The sequence below is a fragment of the Leopardus geoffroyi genome, chromosome C1 (genome assembly GCF_018350155.1).
Source record: "Leopardus geoffroyi isolate Oge1 chromosome C1, O.geoffroyi_Oge1_pat1.0, whole genome shotgun sequence".
NCBI classification, from domain to species: Eukaryota; Metazoa; Chordata; class Mammalia; order Carnivora; family Felidae; genus Leopardus; species Leopardus geoffroyi.
This window is the reverse complement of record NC_059328.1, coordinates 153194162-153210253: the sequence shown is the minus strand read 5'-3', so window position 1 is coordinate 153210253 and position 16092 is coordinate 153194162. Positions and strand designations below refer to the sequence as shown.

Here is a 16092-nt window from a genome sequence, read left to right as displayed (position 1 = left end):
TTCTCTCTCTCTCTCCCCAAAAACAAATAATAACATGAAAAAAATTTTTAAAAAGTACTCATTTCTTGTCTCCCTAAAATCCTGAAAACAGAGCTGGGTGTGTAGGAGAGTGTAGGCCTAGGGATACACGGAAGGGCCTTTGGAAAGTATACATTTGGAAGAAACTAGAGTGTTCCTAAATAGTTGCATTTCCTCTCTTTTCAAGGTCACTGTGCTTCTCAGCAGGAAACTCTCCATTTTCTTGCTTGCTCCTCACCCTTCTTGCTCTCTCGTAGAGTACATGACACGGGGGACCACTACTGCATATTATGTCTTCCTACTTTTCTAACTCCACTGATCCTTTTATTGGCTCCCCTTCTCATCCTGTAACCCAAAAGACATGTTTTCTGAAATTTAATATAAGCACCTTTCTTTGTGCCTTTTTTCTTTAGCTGACCCACCACCCACTCCTACATCAAATATCAGATTTTACATCCATCTTAAATCGATCTCCCATCCTGAACCTCAGCCTTTCCCTCAGTTCCAGATCTTCACTACTATCTTCTTCTCTGACTAGTTTATGCATCCATCCACCGCCTCTGAGCTCACCTTCTGCTTGATTCAACTACTCGTGACCATGACATTGCCACCCTCGGGTCATCCTGTTGTGTTCGTCTTGAATTGTTTTAGATCCCCTTCACGCCTTCACCGGCACAGTAGAGTGTAACACAGCTGAGATCAGGAGTCAGGTACACCTGGCTTCAAACCTAGTCGCCCCCACTCGCTAGCCAGGTGAACTTGGGTATGTTAATTAACCTTGGAGTCTCAGTTCCACCAATTATAAAGTAGAGGCAATATTTTCTAGCTGTGGGAACTCAATGAGCTCATGTATATAAAATACTTGATGCACAGCAGGTGTTCTTTTCCTCTTAAAGCCATTTATAAAATCAATTGCACTATCTAAATGATGCTGCCTCATCATTCAAATCTACATTAAACTGTTGGTTTAATTTTTTCTCAATTGAGGGGCTTCATTTCTCTGAGCCTTAAAGAATTTTGTTTGTACTCATCTAGTAACATGAACCCCACTTACAAATTTTCGGAATTTTTCTCACAAGCTAGATTTTTGGAGTTTCCAGGTCATCTCTGTCCAACATGGTAGTATTCAAATATTAATTGATGACCATTCACATTTAAAGGTAAATTAGGGGCACCTGGATGGTTCTGTCAGTTAAGGATCCGACTCCTGATTTTGGCTCAGGTCATGATCTCACGGTTCACGAGTTCTAGCCCCACATCAGGCTCTGTGCTGGGAGCCCGGAGCTTGCTTGGGATTTTCTGCCTTTCTCTGTCCCTCCTTTCTCTCTCTCCCTCTCTCTCACTCTCTCTCTCAAAAATAAAACATTAAAAAAATAAAGGTAAATTAAATATAATTAGATGCTATTCAGTTACTCCAGCCACATTTCAGGTGCTTAATAACTACAGGTTGCTAGTAGCTACCATAATGCCATACAATATCATCTGTTCCAGAATATTTTTATCATCTAAATTTTAAACTCCTTCTTTGATGGCAAAAATGACGTCTCTGCATTTTTTTCAGTTTCGTGTTCTCTGGGGTCCCCTGTACTTGGTGGGCATTTAAAAATACATGTTGTAAACTATTTGTGAATTGATAACATTTGTAAAAAATCAGTACACGAATGATATCCAATGGGTGTTTTTTTTTAAATCTCTATTATTATGTACTATTGGTTGTGAATCAGTAATTGTTGTTTGCTTTGTGTTTACCTTCTGCTGAAGAGGATCATGGGATGGCCTTCTCAGTTTCTTGCCCACAGGGCACCATCTAAGGCGGATCCAGTCTAACCAGGCTGGTTCTGGGACTTTTGAAAGAGAATGGGTGGAAAGAAAGGATATACAACACAGGTATTCAACAGGAAGTGGAGGATTTTTAGAGGGCAGCAGCTTAGAGGCTGCTGAAGTGTTTGAGGGTAATAAATTGAGAAAGAAAAATGGGAATTTAAAAAAGTATTGCAAGGACCTATGTGCCACCTTCCTTATGTGGAAAAATAGGAAGTAAAGACTTGAGATATCTGAATTACCCATTATTTCATGCACTTTGCTTTTTTAACTACAGTACTATCCTAGGTCTGAATGTATATGGACCACAGTTTTATAAGCATTATAATGATATAACATCACATTACAACTTACTTCTTTGCATGGGTTTTCTATTACATGACTTCTATTTCACATAATGTCAAATATTTATGCTCATGCTGGCCATTTATATTAGTAAAATAAGTCTAAAATTATATGGGAAAAAATGCATGACTTCTCCATTTTCACTGCATGACTGGCCATAGACAAATCTAAGAACCAACCTAAAGTTGTATAACCATCTGTATATGATATCGGCTAACAGTGGCATTCAGAATTTCCAGAAAAGGAAAGGACTCCCCTCTTAGCAGGCCGACACAGGTGCATTCTCTAAGAGGGCCATGAGGAATAGAGCCCCTTGACTCCTTCTGACATTAATGGGCAATCCCACAGCCAGATCTCTGTGCCCTGCCTTGAGAATTTACCCAGCTGTAAAATTGCATTCTACATAGTTTCATGTGGGAAGATGACGCATGTCACTCCTGGAAACTATCACATGTTCCCTATAAATTATGTCGCTAAACAGCTTTTACCATGGGGTAGTCAGTGTTGGCTTACAGATTTTTTTTATCTTCAACATTCTAAGAATGACAAGGAAAGGTATTTTCACTGCTGCAAAATCTATCACACGAAGGTCAAACAAACACTAAATTACTGTTTCTTTAAGATATTTTTGGTAGTAAGGGTATTGGCATTTTATTTGACCTGATGCTAAATCAATCATTAGCAAGCACTTGGACAACTTCTAACTGAACTGATTACTAGGCTACCTACGTTAAATGCCCTACATGGCAACACAAATGTTTTACATGATCAATTTCTCTCTATCTGGCTTTTTCATGTGGGTTTAGGATGATGTTGATCAATGTTATGATTTTCATAGGATCAATTTTCAATTAATGAAATATGGATTCAATTAAAATACATGGTTAAAGCCAAACAATGTGTTCAGACAGTTCATGTTGCTGTGTGTGTCTTCTCTATTATCATGAACTCTATTGAAAGCGCAGGTTGATTTTCACCTTTTTAAAAATATTGTTCTACAGTCATTGTGACAGGACAGACAGCTGTGCTCTTTACACCAAACCAGCATCGTCATTAGCTAGTTGTCTGACTTGTTAATTTTTCTAATGTTCACTTTCACAAATACAAAATGAACATTGTGTTAATTATTCCACAGACTTCCTGTAAGGATGTAACAAAACAATATCTTTAAAAAAAGACTTAACACAGGATCTGCTATATGAGAAGTGTAGTAGGCACTTTTAAAAGTAGGCTTTTAAATCAGCACATATTTAATATATATGGAGCAGATCTGTCAGTCAAATTCATCTTATTCGTTTTCCAATTCCAACTACCTTTCTTCAACTTCACTTGAGTGCTCAATGTTTATAAGCTTTCTATTGTTTTGTTGATCCTTTCCTTTGTTCCTTTAGTTGTATATTCATTATTACTTTGACACACATAAGATGACATTTCAGAGGAAAACATTAAATATAGAAGCAACTCAGATTTGACATCCCATCAGCTTTTGGAAGAACTGTGAAATTCACTTAACTGTTATGATATCACCAAGTCCACAACAAATGGACTTAAAGTGAGAGCTGGCAAGAGGCCAGAAAACTGTCCTCTCAGGAAATAGCAAAGACATCACTCTGCAGGGCAACACCTGCAAGACAATGAGTAGTTGGGATCTATCCTCCGTGGGCCAACTTTCTTTTGGCTAATGGGAACAAGCACTTGTTTCCTAAGATCTCATGTATTCGTTGCCATTTTCTTCAACTTAAATGCAAATGACAAAACTTGATTCCATCTCACACAGCATTCAATATTCTGAAATTGGGATGAGACGGGTCAGGGTATAGAGGTGGGTAATTATCTGCAAAGGATATTTATTAAAGAAGCATCCCAAGACACCCCCAAGCCCCAGTAGAGTGCTGGTAGTCTTTCCACACAGAAATTGCTCAGTAAGTGTACGTTGAACAATGAATGAGGCAGAACCAAGTGGTACTGACTCACCTTTCTTATCTCCCAGCACCCAGAAGAATATTAAGTACAAAAGAGGCTAATTTAATAAACACTTGATGACTTGAATGTAGTGTTTGTGGGGCAGGCCATATTCTTTGGGTTATTCCTCTTGAGTTCTTAGGCTGGACCCTTAGGCCAATGCCACTGAATTAGGATTGAGATCTTTCATTCAAGAATTGTTCTGAGGACCTGGGAAAGCCATATTAATTTCTGTACATCAGTTTGCTTTCTTAAAACCAAAGCAATTCCAAGACACTTTTTTCCCTTGGCAAACTTTCTATCCTTGACAAACCATCTACTAGAACTCATCAACTCACAAACTTCCCACTCAACACACACATACAATTAGAGGATACACAAGGATTTGGCCAAATTAATAGAGTCTCGGTAATATGCTGAGTCAAACTCTGAATCTTGATGTTCAATTTGAGTTAAAACTTTCAATGATTTCTCCTCTTCAATCAGATTTACACTCAATGATGCATCATAAATTATCCTCTGCTTACAGGAAGTCAGATTTTTCCTTTCTCCCCAGTGTTAAACAATCATTTATATCTTTGGTCATTCCTTTCCTGTGGCCTGATAAAATCTCTTTTCTCTAATCTTCCATTCTAGAGTTTCAGGACTCATCTTCAGTATAAAGTCCCATGGCACCTTCTTTAAGAAGTAGGTTTTTTGTAATCCATCCTTGCCAATGTACACACTTCAGAATATTCTGACTGGGATAAATGCTATTTCTTAACAACCATGGATTAAAAGTTCTTTGAAGGCAGATAACATTTAGGTATTTCCTTTATTTTTACATAACTCTCATAACACCTATCAGAGAATCCGGCACTCTCAGAGCTCAATATGTGTTTGCGAGTTTGAACAGCATTTATAGAGTAGCAAGATTATGTAAGGACAGGCAAGAGGGAAAATGTTTGTATGTACAGATCTATACTGAAATTATGCATACTAACTAAAATGGCAAACATCAAGAGAAATTATGCCCAGCAGCTAAAATGATTGTATCTAAATACCATATGTTTGACTCTTTTTTTTTTGTCAGTTGTGTCCCACTAGAATGTAAGCTTCATGAGGGCAGAAATTGTAGTTTTTTTGTTCATTGTCTTATCCCCAGTACAGAGAATAGTGCCTGATACATTGTAGGTGCTCAATACATATTTATTGCATGTATGAAAGCTGTCTTTTCTTGTTGTTTTTGTTTTATTTTTGCCTGTATTTCTTTTCTTTTCCTTTTCTCACTCAATGAATAAATGAATTTAAGACAGTAATTTGAATTTAAAAGGTATTGCTTCCTTTTGGCTTACTTGATATGCATATTCCCTTCGTCATCAGAATAAAGTTATTTGAAGCACATCTCACCCAAACTCCAAGCCTTTCTTCCTCACAAGAACTCTCTTGATACAAGAGACTGAAAGAAAAACCTATCAAACAGCAAAGCATATGGATTATCTGTAAACAATTTTGAAAGGGGAAAATGAAAAAAAAAAGTGATTAGTTTTTATTTGTGTGTGTGTGTGTGTGCATTTTTCAATGCTTTCAAATATCTTCTTTATTAATTCCATTTTTTTACACAGCTCAATTCACCCTCAAGAAGGTCGGGATAGGAGGAACATGCCTTACCATCATAAAAGCCATATGTGAAAAGCCCACAGCTGATATCATCCTCAATGGGGAAACACTGAGAGCTTTCCCCTTGAGATCAAGAACAGGACAGGGATGACCACCCTCACCACTGTTGTTTAACATAGTGTTGGAAGTCCTAGCCTCAGCAATCAGATAACAAAATGAAATAAACGGCATCCAAATTGGCCAGGAAGAAGTCAAACTTTCACCTTTCACAGATTATATGATACTCTACGTGGAAAACCCAAAAGACTCCACCGAAAAGCTGCTAGAACTGATACGTGAATTCGGCAAAGTCACAGATATAAAATCAATGTACAGAAACTGGTTACACAGCTCAGTTCAAAGTAATTTAGTAATAAGACCAAGTTAAGAGTGCTGCACTCCCCCTCAGAAGGCCATTTTACTACCATTTCTGAGGACTAGTGCCATTCTTTTTTTTTTTTTAACGTTTATTTATTTTTGGGACAGAGAGAGACAGAGTATGAACGGGGGGAGGGGCAGAGAGAGAGGGAGACACAGAATCGGAAGCAGGCTCCAGGCTCTGAGCCATCAGCCCAGAGCCTGATGCGGGTCTCGAACTCACGGACCGCAAGATCGTGACCTGGCTGAAGTCGGACGCTTAACCGACTGCGCCACCCAGGCGCCCCAGGACTAGTGCCATTCTAATGAGAAGTAGGTAGAGGAAATCACAACTCTTAGCAGCAAGTAAAGCTACACACAAAGACTGAGGAGAAAATGCAGTGGTTTACATCTTTGGGTAGCGAAGCGGGTAATACTTAGTTTATTGCCCAGGAAATGTAAAGCAACGTTCAGATTCATAGGTTCTCACAGCTACCATTACATACTCTGTTTGGAAAGGATTGCAGATGATATCTAAATACCCAATCACCACCTCGGTTGCTTTACTTGAAGCTTCCAGCTCCTATTAGCAACATCAAAATCTTGTATTAAAAAAAATGGAACATTAGGCCATTTGCCAAATTTTTACTGAAAGCAGTAAGCCACTGTAAGTTAGATTCCTTGCAGAAGGGGTGGGGCAGAAACATCAGATCAAATTGATATTCAGGTTGACCTTATCGTTTCCAGTCATCTCAAAACTTTAATTCACTATCAATTGTGTACTTATGTCTTTGTTCATATTTCTCTCATATTATTTTTAATGGAGTACTTTAAATCATAGTACATACATATTATTTGCAAACATTTGGAGAGTGTTCATTTCGGCAGCACGTATATTAAAAATTGGAATGATGCAAAGAAGATTAGCATTGCCTCTGTGCAAGGATGACACACATATCTGTGAAAGAATTTGGAGAAGAAAATATTTGTGACTATTTTAAAGAGAGGCAGCTAAAAATGAGAAAGCAAAAATGTCCATATACTTTATACATATCAAAATATTTCTGTTACGTGGAGTTTTATTTTTATTTTAAAGGGCTTTCGTTTTCTCGCTTATAACCTAGCATGAATATTTGATGAGTCAAGATTCTTGCCCTAAAAATAGGTTATGGTTTTTGTAGGTATGCTTTAAGCTTACTTGCATTTATGATAATACATAGTTTTATTTTCTCAAAGAGACATTATTTAAAACTACAATAAAATTTTACCCAATATTTTGATCACGTGCCATGTAATAGGCTTTTGCATTTCCTATAACATTGTGAATTTAAAGTTTTCCCTTTTTTATTAGATACTTTGTAACCTCCTGGTCACCATGTCCTGCCATTTAACATCTGATAAGGTAAAAAGTAGGATTACCATTACCCTAGACTCTCACACAAGCCAGGAACCTTGACTCATCCAATCTCGCATCCAATGCTTAAAACACTTTTACAACATCGCTAAAAGGTAAATCAGTGGAAACATATCTTCTGATGATAACAGCATATCCAAGGCAGCCTCCTATATAATTGAATAACTCTTGCCACTACAAAGTTCTTTACTTTATGGCTAGAAAATAATTGGGGCACCTGCGTGGCTCAGTCGGTTAAGCATCAGACTTTGGCTCAGGTCATATCTCACAGTTCATGAGTTTGAGCCCCCATTGGGCTCCCTGCTGTCAGCACAGAGCCTGCTCAGATCCTCTGTCTCCCCCTCTCTCTGCTTCTCCCTCCTCTCTCCCCCACTCCCCGCTCAGGGGTGCGTTGGCACTCTCTCAAAAATAAATATAAATATGTTTTTTTGATTTTTTTAAAAAAGAAAGTAAGTTATCTTTCTTGGTTGTTTTTTGTTTTGTTCTGCTGTGTTTCTTTTCTTTCCCTTTTCTCATTGAAGGAGATAGCTCTGTATTCATGTGACTTTGGGAAAAAGAAATGGCAAAGTAAAAGACATTTTTATGGCTTTGTTTTTTAAAAGCCTAACACTTTAAAGGTTAGGTCTTGGAGAACATGAAAGGAGAAAGATTTTCCCTCCTACTAAAATATTTCCTAGGATCTGGGGGAGAAGAGCAGAGGGAGAGAACTTATGGCTCCCAAAAGCAGAGGCCTGGACCCCCACTTCCCATTAAGACAACCTGTGAGGCAACCAGATGCCAAGCAGAGGAGTTGAGTGGTCTGTCAGAAGATAATGCCAGAATCAGCTTCACCCCAGGCTTCCCTGCCTCAAGGTGACAGAAAAACAGCCAAGTATAGTTAAGTTGAAAAAGGCCCTTGTGAACAATGACTATCTCATCAGTTACCTGTATGACAATGGCTGAAAAATGTGTAGCCTCCAGCATTGACATAAGGGCAATTCCTAAGACCCCACAATTGAATAACAGTTTGTGGTGGGGTCCTTAGTTAGATTGAAATTCTTTCCGCTAACTCAGCAAAGCAGAGGGAAAAGGGAAGAAATTATAACAGAAGATGATGAAAACATACTTATTTTTTGCACATCTGAGTTGTGAACTAAGTTTCATACCCTGATGGATTATATTAAGCTTCTTCCTATGACATGGTTTTCTTCACTGAATGTAGAATGAAGTCTAAACTTTGGCAACCAGAACTGATTATCACCACCATGGTGTGATTTTATGAGTAGAGGTATCCTATAATCTTCTTCGTTCATGATGTTCCCTTGAAAGCAGCCAGAGTTAGTTTTTCTTTGGCAGCCACATCTCAGTGATGACCTAAACTGCAGCCAACTAAAAACCCAATGTTTCTTTAATCCTATCGCCATTAAAGAATAGATTCTCAGCTATATGTGTACCAACATTTTGGACCTCATATTAATTTCTAATAAATTCACTTATTTTTCTCTCTTTTTCTTTTTTCTTTGGACCTCAAATACAAAAAGTTGTGATGTTAATACTCTTCAACACTTGGCATGTTATTCTTCTTAAACCCTATAATGCCGCTCTTTTGTTTTAGTTTAGTTTATTAACTTTACTTTATTCCTGGATTCTCATACGCATGCCCCTTAATAGTCACCTATTCAAATATGTATAACATAAATTCTCAGATAGGTATATATCCTTGACAACTGAATTCATTTGTGTATGTGTGTGAGGTCTTTTAACATCCATATATTTTCTATATATGGCATCATGTAACCTTGCAAATTCAAATGTGTCATTTTAGACCCTCTGACTTAAGGGGTTCCTGATTTGGTCTGAAGTGTATTAGCTATCCCACCTTGCTTTATGTCATCTGAAAACTTGCCAAAAGGGCTTCCTGGCGTACCACTGAAGATCTTCCCAAAGGTTAGTATCAGTACACTAATCCTCACCCCTCGAGTTTGAATGTCCCATTAGTTACAAATCCACCTAAGCATATCATCATCTGCTCTATGCTATGTGTAACGTCATTGGCTTCTGGGCATTTGTAAGAGCCTCAGTTATGCCTACGCAGAGAAATTAGAGCACACAAGCACGGAACTTGTTTGTAGAAAACATTCTCAGGAGTTGAAAATGCTGCTTCTTGGATTGTGGGTCTTTGCTTTAGGGGGGAGTCCTGGCTGGGTTCCAAAAAGACTGCTTTATGTATCACACGAGCAGGGAAACCCTTTTATTTAATCATCTTAAGCATCTTTCCTGCCTGGGACATAGCCTGGATGACACGGGATCCACAGAGAATGTGTGCATGGAGCAACACAAGGAATTTCCCTCTATTCCCCTGCCTGTCCCACGAAGCTTATCTGCTATAGTAACTTGATAACACTAGAGATAATGCCACTTTGGTTCGTATTTTCTTTGTTCTAGGACTCTGTATCTTTGCCCAATTCCTTTCTTTTGCTTTTCTTGCCCTAAAATTGGCCACAAAACACTACTGAATTCAAGGTTTTCCTGATTCATCTCACCACATCCCCATCCACAAAGGCACATTCATCTGCACACAAAGAAACACAACTTTAATAGGGCATCAGCGGCTGGATCTTCAAGCTTCTCTGCAGTTAATTGTCCAGCATCATTCTGTTAATCACCCGAGTATGTATACATTCACCCAAATGGTAAACTCTTCATCAACACTATGGGAAAGAAGACGGAAGCCCTCAGTAGCATTTTGGAACCCCCACACAGTTGCCTGGGGCACTATGAGTCTGAGCATGGGTTAGAAAGTCTTACTGTGGGGGGGTGGGAAACAGATTTTTCATGCTTTCCCATGTCATCTACATTCTGATTTTGATGAGGAAACGTTGCTTACAAAAGTAAAATCAACTCAATGGAAGACAGTGAATACACAAATGTTTACATGGCAAATGCTGATAGTTATTGATTTTAACTGAAGCAGACATAGTCATGGTATCAGTCCACACTGGAAAATAATTGGAAAATAATTCTCCTAAAGGTTAGCACATTCCCTATAAATATCACAAAGAAATTTTCTAGGATACCTCATCTAATAATTCTCAAATGACTAAACATAATGAGACTTTGAATCTGGACATGTCACACTTTCCCTTTTATTCTGCCCATCTTTATATGCAGGACTGGATGATTGGCCCTTAACCTGGCTTTGGCCCTTGGAACTTTACCTGCAGGCCCACGATCTTGCCTATGGCTACTGTCCCAGTTGGGGCTCTGATTTTGCCTCAGGCCTCCTGGCTTCAAGCCTGAACTCTGCCCTGTTCTTGCCCTGCAGGTCTTTTGGCATTCCTGGGCTGACTCTGGAAAGAGTCCAGGTTTTCCCCGTTCTGTGGGACACTACGTAGACCATGTTCTTTCTTTCCAGCTGCTAACGTCTTTTTTAGAATTGCATGAAACAGTTTCATTTTCTTCTCTTCCTGTTTCATGTCTGGGAACTAAAAAAAAAAAAAAATCATTCATGCATTTATTTACTCAATCAAACAAATATTTACTGAGCAAATTCAACGGCCCCATCACTGTTAGTCGCATATGCAGAATATGCCTTAACGGAACATATGGGTTTTTGCCAAATTAGCTTTTGATACACTAAAAATTGAGTTTATATTCCTTTAAAAATAATTTTAAATTGCACAGTTGAAAATAAAAGTAAAAATGTTTTAACAACTGTTCTCATCCCTTTGCTACAATCCTACTCTCCAGCAAAAGAAGTTAATAACATTAAGAAGCGTACATACACCTAGGCTTTCTTTGCAACACATGGATAGAATTTGTTCCTGTGAAATTATTTACAAAAGAAAGTTCAAGAGTCAAGGAGTGACATATCTCACATGGGGACAAAGAATATAAATCACAGTGTTATTTCATTTTTAATTAAAACCACATCTTTTCTCCCCACCTTACTCCACACCCGATCGATAGAACCAAAACTACATTTCTCATTAGAAAGTGATGGGATCAGGAGAAGGTTGAATGAAAGAGGTTTGTTACGTTTCAATTTTTAGCCATGCTAAGGTAGGTAAAAGAGGGTTGGTTCAAGTTTACTTCATGAATGCTTATACATTTTACTTTTCCTTCACTATTATAAGATCAAAGAAAAATGAACTGATAAAAGTAATAAAGACTTGTGTGGATTGTATGGGATTTATACATGTGACCACAGTCACCCCCTCCCCACCCATGGAACAGCATATGTCAGATCTATATAACAGCATCTTTTATTTTAGAACAATACGGAGTGTTGCTCAAGTGGCTTATTTAATAGAAACAAGTTCACTTGTCAAGACGTGACTGACTCAGACTTATATTTGTCTTTGCCCTTACTAACAAGCTTGGAATATGACTATGTCTTTTTTTTCTTATTTTCCCATGACCCTTCACTGAACCCAGTGTGGTGTCCTCTACGAGCAGTGGGTGTTGGACTTACATTTATTTATTCATTGAACAAATATCTATTGACTACTAACCATGTGTCAGGCACTGTCCCAGGTGCTGGCAAGAACTCAGTGAAAAAAAACAAAAACAAAAATTTCAGTTGTCACAGAGCTTGTAATTTGCTAGGGGAAGATAAGGAAACAAACAAACAAACAAACAAACCCTGTGTTGGGTTTATTGAGTACAACGGAATGGAGAAAAGCAGGTCAGAGTCATGGCAAGTGAGGATGAGGATATGCAGTTGTAAATCAGGTGGTCCCATTTGAGCTGAAAGAGACAAGGAAGTGAGCCATACCAGTATCTGGAGGAACGAGTGTTCCAAGCCCAGAGAACAGTTGATGCAAAAACCATGGGGGTGAGAACATGTCTGGCTTGTTCAGAGAAGAAAAGGAGGTCAGTGTCATCAGAAAGCAGGGGTCAAGAGCAGGTAGAGAAGAGCTTTGAAGATCCTTTGAAGTGATGGCTATGGACTGACCTCTGAGGGAGATGAGATGGTTTTTGAGGAGGAGTGACACAATCTAACAAGTATTAAAAGGATCAACCTAGTTGCAATGGTGAACGTAGACTTGGTGGTTAAGGCTGATTTCTAATGTCCTTTCTAGCACCATGATTCCAAAATCCATACGTTTAAGTGACATCATAAGCATCTAGCGAGTGCAACATGAAATAAATGTAGAACAATGATATTTTTGGCAGCTTACAATATTACTATCACAACATTCCAAATGCAAGTCTAAGTATAAAGTAAGTATAGGAAAGTCTCAGACTGCCTAACTTTGACAGAGAGAGAGGGAATTAAATACTAAAAATTTCAGGGGCACCTGGGTGGCTCAGTCAGTTAAGCGTCCGACTTCGGCTCAGGTCACGATCCCGCGGTCTGTGAGTTCGAGCCCCGCATCGGGCTCTGTGCCGACAGCTCAGAGCCTGGAGCCTGCTTCGGATTCTGTGTCTCCCTCTCTCTCTGCCCCTCCCCCGTCCATGCTCTGTCTCTCTCTGTCTCAAAAATAAATAAACATTAAATGCTAAAAATTTCAAAGAGAACAGGGAATTTTATACTTAAACCATAAAGCTTTATTATTTGGAAGGGAAAAACCATTTGGAAATGAATACAGTGTGTTATAGCAGGACACACTTAGAAAAACGAAACGGGCAAAGTTGGCTCTGAAAATGTTAGTTGGGGTGTCTTGGGTCAGTTTCTTAGCCTCTCTGTGCCTCATTTCCCAGACTCAGGAAATAATACCCACAGCACAGCATGTGAAGATTAAATGAGACGTGTGGAAAGGACCCAGCATGGATGACATGCTCAATAAATGTCGGTTCCCTTCTTCCTCACTCTTTTGACTTAATGTTAGTTTCAAATGTTGACATGAATATGTGGCCAGCGGTGGGACAAAAAGGCTAAAGATAATTTTTATTAGATATACTTATTGAAAGGCAAACTAAATAAACCACCATTGAATAAAACTAAGCACATACATTGAAAAAAAAAAGAAGAAGAAATTTGCCTCTGCTTCTACTGAAGACTAAGTTGTATGAATGATAACAGGTAAAAAAAGATGGCAGTCCTTTGTAAATATCACTCTACCCCACAACAATGGATGGCAATCTTTAAAATATGAAGGATGTGCCAAAATTAAGATGAAAGGGTTTACTTAAAACTTTTAAATTTTTTTTTAAGTTTATTTATTTATTTTGAGAAAGGGAGAGGGAGAGAGAAAGAGCAGGTGTGCTCATGGGTGCATGAGCGGGAGAGGGGCAGGGCAGATAGAGATGGAGAAAGAGAATCCCAAGCAGGCTCTGCACTAACCAGCGCACAGTCCCACGCAGGGCTCGATCTCAGGAACTGTGAGATTATGACCTGAGCCAAAATCAAGAGTTGGGCACTAAACTGACTGAGCCACCCAGGTGCCCCGGATTTGCTTAAATTTTTGAGGACTGCAAGTTTAGTCAGTCATAACAATGAAAAAAATCTTAGGATCCATGAATTCCAATTGTAAAAAGAATGTATTACAGGATTTCAAAAATATTTCCCCTGAGCATTCTTTTGTCAGTTATAAACTGTGAAGTCTTTTACTTATTTTTATTGAAGTACAATTAATATACAGTATTATATTAATTTCAAGTGTACAATATAGCGATTCAACAGTTCTACATATGACTCACTCTTTGAACTTTTTAAATAAAAATAAAAGCAAGCAATTTTAAAAAATTATATCTGAGAACAATAATATATACACGTTAATGATTTAATCTGGTCATTAATATAGGTGTTATATAGGTCACTAGTAGATGGTTCACCTCTTCTTATATGTTTGTATTAATGTTTTCTAATAAAATAACGAGGGTTCCATATATTGCGAGGTGACATCTGGAGAAATCAGTTTAGTTTCAACTGATTTGACTTCTGTTTCAAACCTTGCAACATGATTGTCAGATATACCAATAAGTCACTATTTTCAGAAATGACACAATACGTTGGCCCATCCTATACTCTTGATTCCAAAAAGGGGTTAGTACAGACAGAAAGGATAAACTAATACAAGAAGCCTCTGGTCAACACTAAATCAAAGTCATTTGACAAAGAAAATATGGTAGAAAGAGAAAAAAACCACCCATCTCTTTTGTAGGCTTCCTAAGATTTGCAACGTGACATATTCCTAAATTCATCTGGAAACTTTTAGACATAGACATGATGCAAAGCAGCACATAAACATTAGAATTCTCCTGCGGAAAAATATGAACAATGCACATGTTGCCGAATGAATACAAAATGCACAGTCTTTTGCAAATGAGAAGGCTGTCAAATGAGAAGAAAATTGTCACATATCAGAAAACCTACTGGGCTTACAATATTAAATATGATGAGTGAATAAACATTAGTTTTCTTGTTCCTGAGTTCTTCTCTTAGACAAGAACACTTTCTTCATAAAAGCACACTAAATGCATCCGCCAGTTGACTCATTTTCACACTGGATGAGAAATGTGTGGGAGAACAGCAACAACAAAAAAGATGCCTTTGATTAGATTAGTGAGAGGGGGAAATCTGATTCATCCATAAAATGATAGAAGCTATATTTGTTCTAATGATGCATCTAAGATTGCATTTCCAGTTGCTTGATTTTAGATGGTGCTTTTGGCTCCTACCTAGAAAATAAATAAAATTCTTGAGCTGAAATCATCATTTTTTCTGACCTTCATCTTGAAATCAAGAAACTTTCTAAACTATTAAGTGGGGGAAAGGAAAAGGGTATTGGAGAGGACAGTGCGGGGAAAAGGGTCAAAAATAAAATATGTCATGAAAAAGGAAGTGGCAAGAGCTGGGAAAAAGCTGTGTGGGATTACAGGGTTTGGTACAGAAGCCCTTGTAAAAAACCAGAAACACAGTAATCCGTCGTTGCTCATGCAGGAGATCTGATGGTGCACGTTAGCTAGGCCTCACTCATGTTTCTTACTTGTACCTTTGCATATTTTGGTGGCCCAGTGAGGCCTGCTGAAAGTTTCCTAAGAGGTCATCATTATTAAACTTTCTAGCCCGATATGTCCTTTAACTTCTCTTTCTTCTTTTTCTCTTGAGGAAGCACTGAACCAAATCACTTTTGCTATAGTTGCTGAGAGTTTACAACAGGATATGAATTTAAGAATATTTGAAAGGTATTGTATGGTCAATAAAATAACTTCCCTAGTAACCTCTCATTCCTGGTATCGAATTTTGTCTGTATTATTAAAATGGCAACTGGGGTAAGCATAGGAATGCCGTTTAAAAGCAGAATAAAGGTCTTATCTATACCATTGAGTACCAGTGCTCAAAGTAAGTGTTGAAACACTGTACATCGAACCACCCAAGATCATTGATATAGATTTTATAAAAATAAAATTCAATTTATTTTTTTCAGAGAGAGATCATGAGAAGGGGAGGGGCAGAGAGAGAGGGGGGACAGAGGATCTGACGTGGGCTCTGTGCTAACAGCAGAGAGCAAAAGGCGGGGCTTCAACTCACGAAGCCGTGAGATCATAACCTGAGCTGAAGTCAGACGCTCAGCGGAATGAGCCACCCAAGTGCCCCAATTCAATTGAAA

General features: G+C 38.3%; 1 pseudogene; it reads left to right on the top strand.

Annotated features, from left to right (window-relative positions):
* Nucleotides 1–7013: 7013 nt before the first annotated feature.
* On the top strand, nucleotides 7014–7129 carry LOC123600163 (annotated as a pseudogene).
* Nucleotides 7130–16092: the final 8963 nt, after the last annotated feature.